The sequence below is a fragment of the Dermacentor silvarum genome, chromosome 4, assembly GCF_013339745.2.
Source record: "Dermacentor silvarum isolate Dsil-2018 chromosome 4, BIME_Dsil_1.4, whole genome shotgun sequence".
Taxonomy (NCBI): Eukaryota; Metazoa; Arthropoda; class Arachnida; order Ixodida; family Ixodidae; genus Dermacentor; species Dermacentor silvarum.
The window spans coordinates 126,622,717-126,641,921 of NC_051157.2; positions in this window are offsets into that span (position 1 = coordinate 126,622,717).

Here is a 19,205-nt window from a genome sequence, read left to right on the forward strand (position 1 = left end):
GTGATCAGAAACATCAAGGCACACTACCGTGCCCGCCTGCTCAGCCGCACTGTCTTGTGCCTCGACAGCGGGAAGGTGTACAAGGTCGACCTTCTGGCCGCCATCCACATGTTAGCCGATGCATGGAAAGCGGTGAAGCCAGAAACCATCGCGCATTGCTTTAGGCATGCAGGGTTCGCTGCTGCCGAAGAGCCCGAGGCGGATGACCTGGACGTAGGCGACCCGGACGGCACCGATGGCGGGGATGACTTAATGAACGACCTGCGCAGTGGTGGAGTGGACGTTCCTGCCACGATGACATTTAAAGATTTCGCTCGTACGGACAACAACGTTGTTTCGTGCGCGGAGCCCACAGACGACGAAATTCTTCGCCAGGTTGTCCAGCAGCCGGAGAGCGGCTCGGATGATGACGACGATGACCGCCCGCAGCCGTCGGCGGCGGAGATCGCCAACGCGGTGACGCTATTGTCGAGCGTTTACGGTGACGATGTCACCTTGGCGCAAATACAGACAAACCTAATTGCCTCCAAGCGTACTATGAGGCAAGGCAGCATCAAGGACTTTTTTAAGCCTGCCTGAATGAAATAAAGTTAACATTTTTGGCGAAAACTAATTTTTCGGACTTCGATTTTTCGGACTTTTTTTCGGACCCCGCCAGGTCCGAAAAATCGGTCGGCGACTGTATATAGTCTGCTGCTCCCTCGTTAACGTGAGGTGTGGCTCGGGGAAGCTCTGTCTCCCGTTTCTGTAATATTCCACTATGTCTTTGTACGTGACCAGTGGTTGGCTCTTTGCGTCCTCCTCTTCCCTCTCCGCGGCTGCGGCTCGGTGTGATAGCGCTCGGGCCTGCTGGTGGGCAAACTCATTGCCCTTCACTGTGGAGTGGGCCGGAACCCAGATTAATTCTATCTCCTCCCCTTTCGGGGGTTCCTTGCCTTTGAGCGCCCGAAGCACCAACCGGGACACCCAGCCCGACTGGAAGCTCCTATACGCTTGTTGCGAGTCTGTGACCACTCTGGTCCTGCCTTGTGTAGTGAGGGCCAGGGCAATTGCCAGCTCTTCTGCTTCGTCGACATCGTTTGTTTTTACCGTCGCGCAAGTTAGCAGCTTTTCTGTGGTCACCGTTACGGTCGCCCAGCTTTTTCCTCTGTCTTGGGAGGCGTCTGTGAAGATTACCCCTTTCTGCCCAGCCAGCAGCCTGTTGTAAGCTTTTGCTCTGGCCTCCCGTCTGCCGCTGTGGTGTGCTGGGCTCATGTTTTTGGGGAGTGGTTTTACCTTGATTGCTTCTAGCCAGACGTCTGGTAGTTGTCCTCGCTCCGTCTGTCTCGTCTCCTCCCAGCCGATCTTCTTCAGGACTCTTCTGCCGGCCTTCGTTTGACTTAGGCGATGCTTCTGGCTGGAGAGGTGGCCCTCGATCAGTTCGTCTACCGTGTTATGCAGGCCCAACCTCATGAGTTTGTCCGTGGAGGCACTTATCGGGACTCCGATGGCTTGCTTGATTGCTTTTCGGATTATCACGTCAATCTGGTTCCTTTCGACCGTGCTCAGCAGGAGATACGGTGCCACGTACGTAATTCGGGAAATCACGAAGGCCTGTACGAGCCTCAGGGTGTCGTTCTCTTTCATTCCTCTGCGTCTCCTCGCCACTCTGCGGAGCATGTGCAGTACTTGCTCCGTCGTGTGCTTTAGCTTTCTCACAGACGCTTCCGCCTTGTTGTTTGCTTGTATCACCAGTCCCAGGATCTTGACACTGGGGCCCGGCAAAATGTCTTCTCCATCTAGCACCACTTTAATATCTTCCTTGAGTCTTTTCAGCGCCCGTTGTCGTACTACCACCAGTTCCAACTGTGCGACGATGTGCGAGAGCAGAGCTCCTCAGGCACATGAATGAGACCTGGGAAAGCGGCAAACTGCCAAGAAGCTGGAAGGAGGCAGAGGTTAGGTTCATTCCAAAACCGGGAAGAGCCCCGCACATCGACAACTTGAGACCCATCTCCCTCACGTCCTGCGTGGGCAAGGTGATGGAAAGGATGGTGTTAAATATGTTCTTGATCTTATCTTCCGTCGTAGCTGGGTTGATACGCCAACAAATGTCAACTACATTTTCAGTGTAGCTTGTAAAGTTTTCGCCCTTTTGTTGGGCACGACAGCGAAGCTGCTGTTGTTCAGCCCGAAGTTTGCGCACAGCAGGGCGACCAAAGACTTTGTGAAGTTTCGTTCGGAATGCTGTCCAGGTGGAAAAGTCAGCCTCATGGTTTCAGAACCAAAGATGGACGACACCGGAAAGGTAGAAGGTACGTAACCAAGCTTGTCAGCTTCATTCCATTTGTTGTGGGTACTCACTCGGTCGTACGACAGCCAGTCCTCTACGTCATGGTCAGTGCCACTGAATATGGGAGGATCCCGTTGGCGTGGCGCACCAGGACAGACGACCGGTGGCGGTGCCTGGGGTGGATCGATAGGACTAGTCTCCTCAGGCATAGGAGATGTGACAGGGATCGTCCGGCTTTGGAGTTCCAGGTTTGAAAAATGTCCAGCACCTTCCACCAAATGTCGCGAAGCACTTTGGGAACTAAGCGTTTGCGACTAGAACGATAGAGCAGCGAGAGGTAGCACTGCCGATCGATCACCGAAACAAGGTTTATCTCTCTCGTTGCCGTTCTCTCTCTCATAGCCACATCCCCACTGCTCCTTATTTTACAGTACAGTAAATGTTTCTTTCTTGTTTTTTGAGCTCGAGTTTGTAGGTTCGATCCGGGCTACGGTAGCCACATTCCGATGTGGGAAGAATGCAAAAATGCTCGTGTACCACGCATTGGGTGCACGTTAAAAGAACCCCAGGAGGTCAGAATTAAGAGGCCTCCACTACAGCATGGCTTGTGGTCAAATCGTGGTTTTGGCAATTTAAACTTCATAATTTTTCTAGTGTTGTTTTTTTCATGACATCAAATGCACTTGTAAAATTGTGTTAGCTTACAAGTGTGATCAAAGTTTTCCCTGCATTCTAGATTATGCCTGCAATAAGCATCCTGAAAATCTCGTGAAACTTTTTTAGCCTCAGTTGAAATTGATAGTTAAACCTCAATATAATTAACTTCAATATGACGAAATTTTCGATATAACGAAGTATTTACCTTTTATAACTTCTCCATAGGACACCATGCATTTTTAACCGCACTATAACAAAGTGTGTTAATACAGAATTTCAATATAACGAAATTTCTCTGCCGCCGCAGAGGAATACACAGACATTAAATGGAACCTTTCATGGATGCAGGTGGTCAAATGGTGTAATTGCATACGACTGCTTGCGAGCGTACCTTTCAAATCATGTACTGCACGACTGAGCCACCTCCAAAGCAAGCGGGGTAGTGTCACGTTACATATAAATTCCAAGTGCGATAAGATTCTATTGCACCCCACGCGTTGTATGCTTTAGGTGCAAATGAAAGCATGCGAGGGTGAACCAAGGATGGTGGTGGTATAAGTGCAGTCTTCCCTTGCAAGCAAGGGGAAACTGAGGGGAGGGCAACAAGTTTGGTGTAACTACAATCAAGCGCGCTCAAGGGTTAAGTGCAGGGCAGGTTAGCAGGCACCTCCTTTCATAACGTGGCCGTGGCAGCACATGGCTATTATCATAGCTGCACACATATGCAGCCCAGATGCCCTGGTTTAGGAGTAATTTGCCGCGGGTGCTAAGACTGGGGGAGCTGAGGTGGCATGGCATCGTGCGCGCATAGTGCTGGAGGTTGCTCAATCGCGAGTTTTGGTGATGCATTGAAGCGAGAGGCAGACTTAAGCATTTGCTCCCCACTGTCGGCGCTTTTTACAACAGCGTTGTTCAACTGCAGGCAAAAACCCGCTATCGTGGTGCTACGGCCATAGCGTTGCACTATTAAAGGGACCCTGAAACGATTTTGTACAAACATACTGAGTCGTTAGAGTAGGTCCTTCTGGTCAATAATTGATGCATCTAAGTGCTCCACGTAAAGCGTGTAATTTATTATAAGGTTTTGAAAAGGTACATCGCTACCGATTGCAGCACGCCAAGCAGCTGAGTTTTGTGCCCAAGTGGCGTGATTTGCCCAGAACACGTCACTGAGCCAGTTATCCGATTGGCTGCCCAGGGTGTGTCATCGATAATTTTTCCAACATTATGGTGAACAAATGTTTCATAATAGCTTAGATGTTAGTTAATTTGTTTCTATCAAAAGAAAGTAACAGAAAGAGAATGCAAAAGGACATGTATCACTACAGAAAGAGCACTTCTGGCCCACAGCAAGTGTCGTGTGCTTGTGTTACGACGTGCTCCGTGTTGACGAGAGCTGCACGGTCAGTGTTGGTCTCGGGCTTTCTTTTCACGAGCACCATGGTTCATCCTTGTTTCGTTGTGGGCTGCAAATGCAGCGACTGGCAATATGTCAAGCTTCGACATTGTGTCCCTCTGCAAGGCAGCAGACGAGCGGAGTGGCTGCAGCACATTGGACTTTCAGTATCCGATAGGCGCCAGGATCTGCGCGTTTGCGGTCATCACTTTACGCCGGATGATTACAACCACGATACCGTGCTCATGGAACGATTTGGAGTCGACAAGAAGAATTTTCACCTCAGAGGCAAGGCCCTACCGTCTTTGTTCCTTCCCGTTGCAAAGGTACGTGCACAAACAATGCAGGTTGTGTGCTGCTCGTCGGGCACGATATCGCAACTATGCTCTTTGGACACTACCGCACCACTATCTACGTGTTCGGACTAGCTGAAAATTTTGGAGAAGTCCCCAGAATATAGTGGCTGGCATGTTTCCTATACAATGAGCACAAATAGACCTACCCTAGCAAATAATTGAGCTCGCGGCCTCCAGGTATAGTGCGACCGGACTGCTTGGTTCTAGCACGCAGAACGGCAAGAGCTCGGCGTTCTATAAATAATCGTAGTATCCGTCGTTTAGAGGGTGGTCAAGCTTGTAATGTAGCTGTGACAGTGCATGTTATCGGCTTTCACGCACTTTTATTAAGTGCAATGCATGCGCAGAAAGCGGAACTATACTGCGAATGCGCCGATACGAATGCAATAAGCACAGTGGAAAGCATTGTTATCTTTCATCTGTGTTTTAATGGGGGCGAAATGCGAAAACACCTGTGTACTTAGATTTAGGTGCACGTTAAAGAACCCCAGGTAGTCCAAATTATTCTGGAGTCCCCCACGGCATGCCTCATAATCAGATCATGGTTTTGTTACATAAAACGCCATAATTTAATTTTTCTTTTCAAGCATGTGTGCTGCCAAACAAGTTGCTGCTTTCTTGCAGGGTCATACACCACCTCGGGAAAGCGTGACAGATTGTGTCGATGTATTGAAAACCTCCACCAGCCAGGTAAGACGTACTCTCAACTTACACAAGATATTACTGAAACAAGTGAACCGCAGATAAATGTACCGCATACAGGCGCTACATAATGCCTTACTCATATGCAGCTTCACACTGTGCAACAGGGTGGCCTAGGACAGGGCAGTTCCATGGCTGTGGCTCTCAATTAATTTTTACTTTAGAGCAGCTAACTTCATATGCCAAGGTCATTTTCATAACAGGTACCATAAGCCTTTAAACATCCTTAAATTGAATGGCTTGTAATTTCAAAGCAACACACCTTGCATGAAATTATTTTAATAACATAAGAAATGCCAATGTCATCTATGAAATACATTGTGATGCATTTGATGCATCATAATGTATGATGCATGAAATGAAGTGTGATGTTTGAAATATGCATTTAAGAAGATATTGAACTTCCATGTATGCATTTATTCTTATCCATCACATATTAATTAGACAGCCGCAAGAAAAACCACAAGAACAGGGGAAACCCAGACGAACACCAGAATGCCAGTCTGTTGGTAAGCTGACCAAACAACTCAGAAACGGTGTACATTCTATGCCCATTTGCAAAATAATACTTTATTGACAGAATTTGCATGTCAGCAGAATAACAGATAATGTTCATTATGGATAAGAAATTAGACACGTCACTCACAAAAGTTTTGCTAATCCAAGCGGTTTTAATCCAGCCACGCAGGTGCACATGACCATTAAGATTATGGTTTTCATAGCGACACAAACCATGCATCCCTCCACCACACAAACTGCAGTGCTGAATGAGCGTGAAGCTGCATGCCCTGAAGCCCAAAGAGACACTGCAATACAAGTCACCCAACTACCATTGCTCCCAGCAGACTTCACACCTCTCCATGGTTCAACGCCTGTGCCAATGGAGATTGATTACTCATGTGCAGGTGATGAAGACAAGCCAGCTGCTCAAGAAGACACCAGCTATGTGCCATCATTCAGTGAGAGCTTCTTCAGGTATCATGTGCATTAAAATACAGTAGACTCACAACAAAATAAATCTCACAATTTTGCATAACAGTGCATGAGGTAACCCCAGAATGCTAATTGTATTAACAAAATCTGGGAACAAACTATACAAAAGGTTTACCTAAGAACTGGACAAATGCAATTATTATAGGAAAACATCACAGTACAAACGGACTAGTGCGAGAGCATATCAGCAGAGGTCAGAAACTTTACAAACATACTAATTCAAAAAACAACAGAAGCGAGAAAACATTAAATGGAAACCAAACATCGCAATTATAATTTAATGAGTGCCTTCCAATAGCTTATTGAGCGGGTATTTCTTGCAGGTGTGTCAACATAAGTATACCAATAGTTTAATTTTATCAGGTATAGAATTCCATAATGACACGCCAGAGAAGACAGCTTCATTTTCCATGCTTTGTTCAAATGGCAGGGTAGAAGCAAGTTATCGTAGAAAACCTGGTAATGTTAGTAATTTTGATATTGTTTGGACAAGCCAAGTAAAGATATGAATTTTTTTTTACTTTGGAGATAAAAAGTGATAGCTTCTGTTTAGACAGCACTGTGTGTCACTTTTTTCGTTTGTCCCTTTCCCTCACGCTGTTTTTTTTTAAACATGAACTACCAAAATACCCAAGTCTTTACCCTTCATAGCTCTCATAGAGGCTATATGATACTGAAGCTGTAATACAGTGAGCTAGAGTGACTGCAACTTAGAGTGCCATATATGTGGAAACAACTATACCCAAGTCTTTACCCTTCATAGCTCTCATAGAGGCTATATGATACTGAAGCTGTAATACAGTGGGCTAGAGTGACTGGAACTTAGAGTGCCATATATGTGGAAACAACTATAGATGTGAAAAGGCAGCAGAATTCTCTCGAGAAGCCTGTGGCTAAACTCTGTTTCATACATAGGAGGCGAGGCTGACAGCTTTTAGAAGGCATGTGGTGCCATCTAACTGGTGCCACTATGCATCGTACAATACCAAATAGACATATGAACACCCAAGTACTGACTTGTTTTTTGATTCCATTCGCCTGCAGTGCTCACCATGAGAGTTCAGAAGTCCCCACAAGGGTAGAAGAGCCTTTGCACACTGAACGAAAGTTCATTGTCTTTGAGAGCTGCCGGTGGGAATTGCTCACCGCCTGCAAGATCTGTGGCCAAGCAGTAGGCGACATCAGCTCCAGGGTAATGGGCACTTTGCTCACAGTGGAGCGCATATGTGACAAAGAACACATGCTCCAGTGGAGGAGCCAGCCACTTGTTCATGGGAGTACAGCTGGAAACATTCTTCTGGCAGCAGGAGTGCCGTTTTCTGGCTGTGCATTGGCTGCGACATTGAGGTGCCTAAATTCTATCGGCGTGCCGACCATCACAGAACGGACCTTCTACAGCTACCAGACGGCCTACTTGCTGCTTGCCATAAACGCGGTTCACCACTACGCCACATTTACAAAGAACTAGAGCATGATTTAGGCATGCTCTGTTGGTCTTATACAAATTATATAGGTCCAATAAAACGTACCGGTCCCACAGCAGAATGTACAGCTCCCATAGTGAAGTGCACAGGTCCCAAAAGGATTTCTGCCAGTTCCGTATCACGGCAATACAGTGTTCTATAAGACAAGGAAAATGTTTTACGAGTCCCAATCGAAGTACTGATATGAACTTGTATTGGGACAAATAGAATGTTTTATAGGCCCCAATATCTATGATATTGGGGCCTATGATATCACAGGCCTATTGGGGCCTTTGATATCATAGAACACGATCTTGCAGTGCAAATTTAGATGTCAAATTAGGGATACTGAGCACCAACACTGGCGTTTGTCCTGTTTATCTCAGTCTGCGCCATCTGAAGTTGCACCGAAACGTCATGTGGCCTAATTCTTGTAACTAGCTGGCCCATCTAACTTGCTTCATCATGATGCTAAAGAATACAAACTCTGGTACACGGTGTTGAAATTTAGAAACTGTTTGAATGTCCATCGCTCGACGGTTTAAATTAGACCACAAGTCCACTTCAACTGCTGCAGAACTTGTTGCTATCCGCGAGGCAATACGATTCCTTGCAAGAGAGCCTCCTTGCATTCCCAAGTGCTTGATGGGTGTCGAGAAGCTGGGCATCAGGATACGTTTGCTGACAACAGGTACCATACAGAGATTGTGTTCTTTATTTTTGGTGATGCAATTTGAAATAGTAAGCAATGCTGCTGTGTATGCTAGAGCATCTTATTTACATTGTTGTAATCAACTTGAGAACAAATGCGCCTAGCCACGTATATTGAGAAGGTCTAAAATAGCAACCTCCCCTGCCCCGAAGCCTGGATATTTTTCTTATTGCAGGGTCAAGGTATGTTTAACACTGCCAGGAATCATAATAAATAGACATTTTGTCTAACACTACGACATACTTGCTGTGAAACAGATAAGTAAGAGGCTTATTGCAAGGGTTGGTGGTGGAAGCTGTTAATGGCGACATGCAGTGAGCTGTGAGATTTGCTGGTACTGGAAAAGGAAGCCATGTGCATGGTGGCATTTTTGAGTGACATGGGCGGGCGGCTACTGCAGGGAAGCTGTCGTGGGTGCCAATTGCTCTCGATCACATGTGCCTCCCACCTTTTCTTGTTTACATGTGATCTAGTGGTTGAAAAACAAATCATTGATCAGTTTGGTGATATACTGAGCGTTAGTGCCAAAATGTCTTGTTTTCATGCGCGGTATAGTCACAAATTGCTGCTGGAAATCATACTACGTCTTTACAAAAGGTGACTGAAAATTTTCCTTGCCAACCAGCGGGTATTCAGGGGTGAATATTGTGAAGTCACATGACATTACAGACTGTTCGTAATTTAACACAGCGAAGTGTCTCGCTGGTAGCTTCTCTCAAAGCCTGGATGCAGAATATTTTTCACGACAGCTAATTGTGAGCTGATTTACATCTTAAAGATGTTTCTTCTCAAGATTTTATTGCGGCACTGCAAATGAAACTGACTCCTGTGTCTATTCCGTGGCCGCCTATGCTACGAATGCACTCTCTTTTGCCGCTAGCAACATGACCGCTGTGGCTTCACTCACTCCCGTAGGTGGCTGTGAGGAGCTGCTACTCTAGAAGCTTTATATAACCTCCTTGCTCACTAAGCCTCATTTTTTTCACAGACCGACGTCCTGGTGTCAACTGGTACTGCTGCATGGAGAAGCCAGAGATTAAGCACTGGCTTGATACTTGGCATGTTGCTAAAGGTAAGCACATATCCAGTTTTCAGGCCAATTTTTAAAACAATAGCACGCACAAGAATCGCATGAACCACAATTAAGCCTATTCAGGAGGATTACCTGACGAGGCAGACATTTTTTTTGCATGATTGATCACAATGTCTAGACGTCTGCCTAGCTTAAATCCTATGACCAATGGCATTTTCGCGACATCTGTACCCAAAATATTCTAAAATATGCTTTGTTGTTGTGGCTAAGGTAATCCTGAACTGTGTGACACTTTGAAGGAACTGCGAGCTGGAACGGCAACATATTTCTTAGCACACTAGAGGCTGCAAATCTTGAGAGTCTATTGTCAAGATTTCCGCTTAGCAAGCGTGACTTCACTACAGCTCTGCTTCAATTTCTCAGTTTCAACAGGTTATGTGAAGTGAGTAATTAAAGAGAGTGGATCTTTTTATTGCCTACCTGTACATTGCAATGCGATTTATTGTGCAAATTATGCTTGTCTATTGCATAAAGTGCATCTAAGAAGGTGGAACACTGTCTATCACAAGCGATCTTTGGAAATGTAGGCATAATAAAAGGACAGGTGACATGCAGGAATGTGTGTTAGTTTATTAAAATGAAAATAAATTTGCATAAAGATTGCATTTTATGGTCCAGATTGGTCAATACAGCACCTGGCACTGTTACTTGCTTAGTAAAAACCATCTTGCTCAAGCGACAACCCTCGCTTTATGACTGCAGTCTCAGTAAATAAAACACCTAATAACAACCCCTTGTCATATATTCTAGGTCTGAAAAAAAGCTCCTGGCTGCTAGCCGCACACATCAAGTTGTCTCACCATGGATCCAAAGCATCCTAAACCACCTCTACTGGGTGGCTGCCATGGGCCAAGGTGATGGTGAGCTTGTCATCAGCATGTCGAGAAGCCTCCTCAACCACGTGTGCAACAAACACGATGGCCATGATGGGCCCTACAAAAATGCCTCCATGACTCCCTTAACGACAGGGAATGATTGAGACCAAGTAAGCACTACTGTAAATTGTATTCTTGCCATACACAGCATTTCTTAGTGTGGAAATCACATCTTCAGATAAAAAGCTAAAAAGATTTTCAATTTGTTATACGTATCTGTTTCAGCATCACCAGCATTTCTTCGCCTCAAAACCATTGTGGACAATGTGAGACTACTGAAAGATATCCGCCGGCTCTCTCCTGAGGTGCAAACGTTTTCATTAGAGTCCTTCCACAGCATGCTGAATCGGTTTGCTCCAAAGTCCAATGCCTTCTCAGCGGACAGAATGCAAGAGAGGTAATTTTAATTTCGACATCCAAGAAATACTGACAAGGGTATAATTCAAACCTCTCATTCATTAGAATGAGGCTCACTGTGCTGCACTTCAATGAGAATGCTGCACGGCACCAAGCACACACTCAGGATGGAGAGCAGTGGTGGAAGATCAAATCTTCCAAGACAAGGCAATGCCACTTCACTGTGACCACAGTGAAAGAGGACCCAAGCTACGGTATGTAACATTTCTGGACAGATTGTAACATACCAACACGTGTGCACAAAATTCTTGCCAACCATAGGGCAATTAACCTGCAGTACGATATTTTCAGCATTTTCGCTGTTTTGTAAAGCTCTAGTGTCATCAACGAATGTTTCAATAAAATGTGGGGTATTATGCTCTGCGGCTGCATTTTTAATGACCTGAGCAGTAAACGAATGAAACTATAAAGATGTGCCAAATCTGGCAAAATCATACTCACAGGAACTGAGAATATAACAGTTAACCTCTACATATGTACAGTACAGGTTTTTGTTCGACCCAATCAGGAATTTGCAGGATGATAAGGAAAACTGATCTTTGTGTATAAGGAAAGCTGATCTTTCTGTATAATTCTTTCTAGCTAGACAAACATGGTGCTATAGACGACCAAGTTTTATGGCTGTTGGAAGATGTTCATGCATGGGCGAGTGCTGTAAATACATGCGTGTTAATCGGAAGGTATAACTTTCAGTCAACTCTTATTTCTCTATCCAAATACATGTAAAACTCAGAAGTTCTCTCATTACACAACCGCTGGACTAATTCTACTGAACTGTATTGCATTTGAGAAAGGTAATTTCTGCTGAGCGTCGGAAGCAGAATTCTAATGTATGGCCATAGAGTAATAAAAGAAAATGCTCAAAAAAATTGAAAAAATGGTTGGCAACACTGCACACAACTTAGTTTCTCAGAACTGCATACTGATACTGCACCTCTTCAGTATGCAGGATACGTCGATGACCTCATGCAATGTTGTGGAGCGCTGCGAACGTTCTTCATATAAGAAGAGCTTTCTGAGCTGCCAGAAGTCTCCACCGTGCCACATGTCACTCGGTTTTGAAAGACCATCAAAGCAGGAGCTCATCGCACAAAGGCGCACTGGCTTCCCCACGGCATCAACACTAAGCATCAGCAGCTAGACAGCCACCACAGTTTGTATGAACTGGGCTAATGCACTCAGACAGCCATAAAAAAACTTAGCATGTCAGAAGAGTTTTGGAGACCACATGACGGCACAATTCAAGTGTACACACACATCTGCAATGCAGCCACTATTATTTATTTGAACAACACCAATGCCTTCGTGGTCAAGTATGCACTGGTCTGTTGAGAGTACACACATGAAGAGAACCACTCGGCTAAACGAAGTCAGGTAGCACCTTTCCTTGGGACAGCATGAAAGACTTGGCATTTCAAGGGAGCTTTGCAGACCACTGCATTAGCCGTGTTCCATATTTAGGCCAGCAACGCTGCCTGGCGGGCACCACATGGCCTGATGCTATATTGCCGCGCCCCCCTCTGCATCGAGCCACGATAGTGACGACAAAGACGATCAGATGCCAGCAACGTGGGCCTAGGCACCATGCTCATTCAATTGCAAGACTGTGCCGAGTGAGTCATTGCTTACGCGAGCAGAACCCTGTCATGTGCAGAGTTCAACTACTCCACCACAGAGAAGGAATGCCTGGTCTGGCCGTAATATGGGCAGTTCCGTAAGTTTCGTCTGTACTTATACGGCTGCCGAACATGAAAGACCCCTCTGGACGTCTGGCACGCTGGAACCTACTAATTCAAGAGTATGACATGACAGTGGTTCATAAATCGGAACAGCAGCACTTAGATGCCGACTGTCTCTCAAGATCACCGATTGAATCACCAGGTGCAGATGATGAATACGAAGGCCTTTTAGCAGTTGTTGATGCAGCCGCCATCTCTCATCAACAAAGACACAATCAAGAGCTCCATTTACTCATTGATTTTTTGGAAGGACAATCTACAAATGTGCCCAATGTGCTTTTAAAGGGACTATTATCGTTCTGCTTGCGCAACAGCATCCTCTATAAAAAGAACTATTCTTCGACAGGGCATAGCTACCTGTTAATTGTCCCACATACTCTCCGCAAAGAAATCCTGCAGGCTTGCCCCGACGAAGCCACCTCAGGACACCTCGGCTACACACGGACATTGGCACGAATCAAAAACAAATGCTACTAGCGAAAGCTTGCAGCAGAGGTGAAGCATTACATCAGAACTTGCCTTGACGGTCAGCGATGCAAAGTACCACTCACTAAACCCGCCAGGCTCTTACACTCCTGTCTCAGTGCTGGTGTTGCCGTTTGCGCAAATTGGAATGCACCTTCTAGGCCCGTTTCTGACATCTGCCAGCGGAAATAAATGGGTCATAGTTGCGACAGACTACCTCACCAGGTACACAGAAGCCAAGGCATTTCCGAGTGGCATGGCAGCTGAGGCGGCATAATTTTTCATTTAGAACATCGTCATAAGACGTGTTGCTACAGCTGTCGTCATAACAGACAGAGGAACCGCTTTCACAGCTGAGCTTTTGCGAAGTGTGCTCACGCTCAGCGGCACGGCCCATAGGAGGACAACAGCCTACCATCCTCAAACAAATGGGCTTACAGAACGACTCAACAAGACCCTCGCCGACATGCTCTGTATGTACGTCAACGTGGAGCACAAGAATTGGAACAAGATACTGCCGTGTGTCACATTTTCGTATGATACGGCACGCCAGGAAACAACAAAAATAACGCCGTTCGGTCTTCTTCATGGTCAAGAAGTAACGATGATGCTTGACGCTATGCTGCCCCATGATTGTGGCGATACAGAGGATGACGCGGCCGATTTTACAGAGCGCGCCGAGGAAGCCAGACAGCTTGCGCGTGTTCGGATAACCAGCCAGCAAGACTGTCCTTAGCATGGTGTCAGAATTGGGATGCCTGCGGGGTTCCCAGAATATTAGCTAGTATGGACGCATTGCCTCCTTTGGAACGCCTCGTGTTGCCTGAGAACGCAGCAGACAGCTGGAAGAAGTTTCAGTGATTTCTATTTGAAGGAAACTGGGAAGGAACGAACAACGCAGAGAAAGCTGCCATATTACTTCACTTAGCAGGTAAAGAAGCCATTGATGTCTTCAATACTTTTCAGTTCACACAAGGCTGAACAGGAGGGCTACAATGCACTAGTTCACCGGTTCAATGCATACTGCGAACTGCAACGTAACGAAACATTTGAAAAGCATGTTTCCTGCACGCGGATGGAGCATGAGGGTGAACTGTTCCGGCAATCTTCACGCAATGTGCAGCTGAAAGCACAATCGTGTAATTTTGGTGAACCGAAGGACTTCATGGTGCGCGACCAGCTTGACTGTGGCACCACGGACAAAAAGTTAAGAGCACGCTTGTTGCACGAAAAGGAGCTGACATCAAACAAGGCCATTGATTTCTGCAAGGCGGCTGAGATGCAATAAGCCAGGCTTGTGTTTGGGACCGTGACGATACCTCCACTGCCATTGACGGGATCGCCAAGGGATGATACATTGTAAAGAAAAGTAGACCTCTGCATTGGTGTTGGTTCTGCGACAGAAGCCACCCACTAAAGTGGTGCCCGGTGTGGGGAAACACTTGTGGAATCTGCCAAAGGCCAAGCCACATAGCTGCTTGCTGTAGATCGTGCCGAAATGTGCGAGGTGGAGCGACCAAACAAGGATACCAAAAAACGACTTCCTATTATTCTTAGCAGTTGAAATCGCCGGCATCTACAGCTCAGATGACAGGTTGGTGACTGCAGAGGATGGCAAAAAGAGAATCTATGTCAAAGTAGACATAAGAGCTCAGCCGAATCTCTTGCCATTCTCGCTATACCAAAGATTGAAAGCGACCTCTATGTCCGAGTATCACTTGCTGATGACTTTTGGAGTCGTACAGCACTTGGGGACAGTTATGTTGACGCTTAAGTGGACTCTGTGCAGAAGCCCACAGTTTATCCATCATGTAGAAAGGGAAACAGGCACTGCTTAGGTTGGCTGCATGCGAAACGTTTTGACTCGGTGCAGCGTGTTCACAATGTGTCAGCCTGCAAGAACCCGAAGCAATGGATAACTGGCAAATTCTCGAAGCTGTTCATTGGCACTGGACACTCCAAGTACACATACTCGATCAATTTGGGAGACGGCGCTGGACCAGTGGCTATGCCCGTGAGGAGAGTGCCTCAACCATTCAAGAAACCCATGTGTAGTGAGTTGTAGCGAATGGAGGCGGAAGGCATCATAGTCAAAACTGAAGCCCAATAGACCGATCCCACCGACCGATCTGCGCATGCGCCGGTTTTCCGGAAGTAGCACTGTCACCATCTTGGTTGTAGTCAACTGGTCACCCACACCACCGCGGTACAGCCACTGTAACCGCTGTCCGCGCTCGTTGAGTACAGCGCACAAGCTTCGTAGACATCTCTGCGACTCCGAGAAAAATTCCACCAAGAAAAATTCATGTATTTTAGGAAATGACATCGCTGTTCATTGTAGCATGCGAGGCGACGTTGAAGTGCCTGCTGCTCTTTCATTTCGATTGTTACCGCTGATTACGTGTGAGTATTGTATTTGTTCAAGCTTTGTATGTAGTATATGCTGTTTTGTTGTACACGTCGTTTTGCGTTACTATTTTTGCACACGTGCATCTCGGTGACTGCAACGTTATGTTTGCTAGCGACGGACATAATAGGATTTGTATACCTGTTGGAGGACAGGTTTGAAATGCGGCGCCGAAACCTTCGTGCCCTAATGATGCTTACCTACAGGGGTTTCGCGCACGACTTGCAGACTTCCGGTAATAGCGATATCTAGAAGTTCTTGGGCAAGCTAGGCGGCGTTTTTTTAACATAAAAACGCAATAGCCAATGATCGCGAAGTTGTCAAATAGCCACTCAATTGCTAATTGATTATTGATCAAAATCATAAATTCCGGAAAATTCTGGGGATTATGTTGGTAGTGCTTAGCCTAGCCCAAATATGTAGCCAATATCTGCGATATGCCGAAGAACATGCACCCGGCGCATGACGTGGAAAGACGTAAACGAAGGGCGGCAGCTATCCTCGAGGAGCACGAAAGACGAGAAGGCGTCCTCTTCGTCGATGCAGCCAGGTACCCGCGGCCCGCCGGTAACGTTGATGGCGAAGAGGGACGACGACCACCATCGCCACTACAACGAAATGTGCGAGACGAACCGGGGATGCCAACACCACCATCACTACTACTAATACGACAAAAACGGCAGCAGCAACAGCAGCAACATCAACGACACGGCTGGCCGACGGCGGCGGAGCCCGCCTTCTCCATGGCGGTCGTAGATACGAAGGGAAGGATTCGAGTCACGGCATCAGCGAGGCTGCCGTCGGCCGAAGCAGCGGAGGAGATGGCCATAGCCCTCGCGGTACTCCATACGGAGGATAGCTGATCATAAGCGACTCCAAATCAGCGATCCGGAACTACACCAAAGGTTGGGTGTCCGCGGATGTGGCGCGCATGCTCACCGCCAGAGCCGGGGACTTCATGTCCGGCACGATTACGAACAAGTCCCTCAATGGTTCCCCGCACACGTCGGGGAGCTTGGTACTAAAGAAGACAACAGCCGCGACGACAACAATACTAACGTAAACACACCGGCATCCCGCCCAACCACAACGAGCGTGCCCATCTCGTCGCGAGGCAACTTACCCGCCGCGACGCGATCACCCAGAGGGCAGCCGCCATTGTTGTGCGGAACCCCAGCAGAGGAATTACCAACACAACCCAAATCGCGTCGGACGGAGCTGGGGGCCATTGCGATATCGAAGTTTCTGGCCTCGTACCGAGAGGTTCTTGAACACTACAGGAAAGAACCATATCCACAACCCACGAGCAGGTCCCAGGCAGTCGACCTGAGGCGGTTGCAGCGGGCTTTGTGCCCTGTGGCCCGGGCTGCAAGCACGAACGGTGGTAATACACAATGTCAACGCCCTGATTCTGAAGCGTCGATAAGAGATGGCAAGCCGCACAGGCACTCCGGGCGGCTGGAGCGGCCGGATGACTACAAGTACCAGCATGCACCGCGGCAGCGGTGGCGTCGTGAAACTGGCCGGTGGGATCGGTCTAATGGACTGAGTGAATGCACTGGTCACAGTAAGGAAAAAATACGGGAGATTGAAAGTGCGGATAGATCCGTGTCATGTCAATGAGTGCATTAAAAGGGAGCAGTTCCACTGTTCCATGAAAAGAGGAAACTGAAGCAAAATTAGCAGGTGCCAGCTTTTTCACCAAGTTAGATGCCAACCAAGGTTTGTGGACAACTGTGCCTCGAAAGTGGGCACCTTCAGCACACTGTTTGACAGGTACTGCTTTCTTCGACTTCCATTTGGTATAAGCGCCACCCCAGCACCATTTCAGATGACCATAACCCAAGTGCTAGGTAACCTGCAGGACGTCCATGTGTATGTGTATATATATTGACGTCCTAGTGTGTGGCGCAACTAAGCAAGAGCATGATGCTCGGCTACGTGCCGTGCTTCGTGCAATCCAAGATGCGGTCCTCACTTTACACTGAGAAGTGCATATATAGTGGGGTTGGACAATTTGAGCTCCTCGCTGACCCGATTTCCAGGAATGCGAATAGGCCGTACGAGTTTGGTTCGTTTCGTCTCCAACTTGCCTTTTGGCCACATGCAACGAGGATGTTCAGAGGCTCTTGGTTGCTATCAACTACTTTGGGAAATGGCTCCTTAACCTCTCGGACATCACTCCGCTCACTGGTCAAACAAGAAAGGGAGTTAGAATGGAACGAGGCTGGCAGGAAATAGTGGCGGGAATCAGTGCGTAATGCTTAAGTCATTTAATGCATTGAAGCATAAAATAACTGGAACACCAGTGCATTTCTCCGCAAAGTTCGGGAATTAATATCTCGAAACTGGTGTCATCATGAGAATTTGTTCCAAGTGGATCCGGATTGAGAACTCCACGGCTAGGATCTGTAAATAGCAATATGGGTCATAAGATGATTAGTTAAAAACTTATATGGAATTTTTTTAATTAGTCGATTACGCATTTAAATTTTTCATGCATGTAATGTCCGCCTCTTCGAGTAGACCAGCTCATCAAGTAGAATTGTGCTATCTGCCACAGGCAACCTTTAAAAATGTTTGAAAGTGTTCGCTGAAACACCCAGTATAATGAAAAATTTTACCCGGAAGACTGCAACCTGTGGCAAGGCTGTCTGAACTCAACCTCTTGCTTTGTGCTTGTTTTGTTCTTTCTCTTAGAACAGAAGAATCATCAGCTGTGTTCCACATTTAGGCCAGCAGACTGCCCAGCAAGCTGAGACTATATATTGTCCTTGCTAATAAACTGCGCCTTTTTTGGTCCATGCTATGAAGTGTGTCGTGTCAGCCCTTTGCAACCACATGACGGCCTCATGAGGATACGTGTGGGCGTCTCATTGTCTCTGGCTGATCGGGCCACATAGACAGGTGGTGGTCAGGCATCCCCTGCATCCTGCGCTTTCTGTCGCACAGCTGCTATGGAGGGAACACTAGACCGCATCTCTCGGAAGTTGTCCGGGCTCTCAGACAGTCTATGCGGGCCATCTACGTAGTCTGGGCCAAAACTCGGCCGTCCGCCTGACTTTTGCCAATGGACACACGGTCCTTTGTTTATGCCACTCCTGCATGTAACCCAGGAAAGAGGCCTTATTATGTGCATGAATTTATGCTGCAGGGCGTACTTGCACAATAAAAAAAAGTGTTGAGACACTCCCGCAACACACTAACACCTGTCTGGTGAAATGTGCCTCACTCTGTTCCGAGCAGGCAAGCAAAGAACTACTTGGCTAATGCAGTCAGGCAGCCACCTTTCCTTGGGGCAGCTTCAAAGACTTGACCAAGCGAAGGGCCGACATTTGTTGGAGCTCCCAGATAAGCTGTATGGGCAAATCAAGAAGAAAAATATTAATTATTGAACTAGTTCAGGCCTCGTGACTACAATCACAGCACTCGCCAACTGTGCACAAACCATATTTGTTGGCTAGTGGGTGTTTGCATGTGGTGCCAATTTCTGAGTTGGTTTGAAAGAAAATTGTGTAGCTACATGTAACTATGAGGGAGAGCTTTGGCACATCTACAGCATCCTGTAGCAAAGTGAAGGAAAGATTTGATGGAAACTCAAGTACTAATTATTGTAGTTTAGTATGGGCAACCACAACACAAACTAACATAAATAAAA